This window comes from Myotis brandtii, unplaced genomic scaffold (genome assembly GCF_000412655.1).
Source record: "Myotis brandtii unplaced genomic scaffold, ASM41265v1 scaffold49, whole genome shotgun sequence".
Lineage (NCBI taxonomy): Eukaryota > Metazoa > Chordata > Mammalia > Chiroptera > Vespertilionidae > Myotis > Myotis brandtii.
The window spans coordinates 8,201,943-8,204,734 of NW_005368707.1; positions in this window are offsets into that span (position 1 = coordinate 8,201,943).

The following is a 2,792-nucleotide window of genomic DNA, read 5'->3' on the forward strand; positions in this document are numbered from 1 at the left end:
TCTCTCATCGATGTTTCTGACTCTCTATCCCTCTCCCTTCCTCTCTGTAAAAATCAATAAAATATATTTTTAAAAAAAATAAGTAGTAAAAAAAAATACTGTGATGCTTAATCTTATGTGTCAGTTTGGCTAGACTATGGAGAACTGTTTCTTAAACACTGGTCTAGATATTGCTATAAAAGTATTTTAGATGTAATTAACATTAACATTTATAATAAATGGCTTTAATGAAAGCAGATTACTTTCCATAATGTGGGTATGTTGAAAGCAAAGACTGAGGTTTCCTGAACAAGAAGGAATTCTGTTTCCGGATTGTCTGAGTTTCATCCTTTGCATTCAAGACTACATCAACATTTACTTCAATTTCCAGCCTACCAGCTTGCCCTATGGATTTCAGACTTGGCAGCAACCACAATTATATAAGCCAACTCCTTAAAATCAATCTCTTTCTCTCATTAATTAATATTATATATATATATATATATATGTGTGTGTGTGTGTGTGTGTGTAATAGGATATATATGACATTACCCCTCATATTTTGAATTCTTTGCAAAAATTTTTCCCCAATCCACAATATTCTAAACATGTTAATATCTATAACCCCTGATTTTCTTAAGTGCTATATTTATAATATTTATTTGCTGCAGTAATTAGCAATTGTTACAAATATACCTAGTTTAAAAGAGAGTAATAAAAATATGTAGATCAATTAACCATCAATATTTGTGCATCTGTGAATTAATCAAACTTAACATTCACAGAAACTCATTGAAATACCAAATACTTTATCAATTTGAATGAGAAGATTTAGCCATGTATTATAAGATAATATTGTAAATAATGAATAAACTTTCTTTCTTAAGTAAAATATTCCATAAGCTTTTGAAATAAAAATCAATTTTCATTTTCTACTGAATAATGTCTCATACCTAAAGATTTACTGTACTGATGTCTCAAATGTACCAGAAAGCCTTCCTTTCACTCAAATATTTGCATCAACTTGATCAACTTTACTTTCAGCTCAATTCTTCTTTGATTTGACATGTAAAGAAAAAAACATTTTTTTGTTTTACTTAAGCAAGAATTTATTTCTTTTTCTTTAGGATTGAAAAATGTAAATGAGCTTTATTTGGGCTCAAATTATTCATTAATTCACACATTTATTCATTTCAAAACATAATATTAAGCATCTGCTTACAAGAATTGCAACTAGAGGATATTAAACACCAAGAGTGAGATCCAAAGTTCTAAGCTTAGTCACTACCGTGTAGATGCTTATCATCTCTTTGAGGAGACATGGCACATACGCAGTCTAATGATAAGAAGTAGGATTAGTGCTAGAGTAACGGAGGAGAAATTAATGCGTATTTGGTGTAAGAAAGAAACAAGTATCCCCTGGCAGCCAGGCGCTGCCTGGTACTACTGTCAGTTAAGCTGTGGTGTTGTTATAAGCTGTCTTTGCTCTCACAGTGTGCTTTGGTGTTCCCTTGCTAAACAGAAACAATTTCACAGAACATTAATGTCAGACAAGGCCATTCTGTGGCAGGGATAGATCAAGACAAAACCAAGACCTGTAAGCATGTCTGAACACAGACAAAACATGAACATTGTCCAAGACACAAAGATGACCAAACATTCCTCTGTCCTGGCCAATACCAGTGACTACTGCTTTCTTCTGCCCTCCTTTTCTTTTGCAATTTTTTCATTGAAGAAGCCGGATTGTTTGTCCTGTACAGCTTCCCACGCTAGCTACTCTATAAAGAGTGACTGCTGCTTCACCAGTTACAGTTCTAGTCTTGATCGAGGTTGCCCTCCTCTGAGATAAGATTTATTAAAGTAACCAGAGCCCAAATCCTGCACGTCTTGTGGAACACCTTCACTGAGACACTCCATCATTTCCCCTTGCTGCTGTAGTAACCAAGCCAACTTGTTAGTTAACAAGAATCCTATTTAATAATAGACAAACATTGTAATTGACCATACCTTCGCTATGCCTCCCATTGGCTAATCAGCATGATATGCAAATTAACCGCCAACAAAGATGGCTCCAAGTGGCGAGTGAAGTCTGATGGCTCCTGGCAGCGAAGCCTAAGGGAAGCCCTGTGTGTTTATGTCTCCCGTCAGGCCCCAGCAGCCCCAAGCCGCGCCACCTCGGTGCTGGGGCTGCTGGGGGCTGGATTGGAGACACAAACACGCAGGGGAGCCGGGCACCCAGCAGCCCCAAGCCACTCCAGCAGGCCTATCACAGACCCGGCCGGGAGCTGTGGGGCTGAGCAGCGAGGCACAACCCACCCACTCCTGCGGGCCGATTGTGGCAGTGTGGACAGGACTGGGCCGGGCCGGGCAGTGGGGGGTGAGCAGGAAGGCATGACCTGCCCACTCCGGCAAGCTGATGCAGCCTTGCCTCTCTGCCACCGCCTCCTCTGCAGCTGCAGTGTTTGGACCCAGGCCCCCAGCCTGCCCTGGGCTCCGCTCAAGGAGGGGCTGGGGGCCTGGGGTTTACAAAACTTTACTGGAGCTGCTCCCCACACCCCAGCCCCTGCTCCAGAACCACAATGTCTGCAGCAAGGCTCCCCGGCAGCATCCTGACATGTGGGCGGCAGGAGAGCCGAGTAGAGCGGGGCTGCAGGGAGCCACGGAAGGGCAGGGCCACAGGAGCCAAGCTCCCGGGGGTCTGAGGAGAGAGCCTGAAGGTAGAGGAACCTTCGGCAAAGCGGCCGCCAGGAGCTGCGGCCATGGGGTCTGCAGGCGCGGACAGGCCTCCGCCTGATGGGCGGATCCTGGGCAAG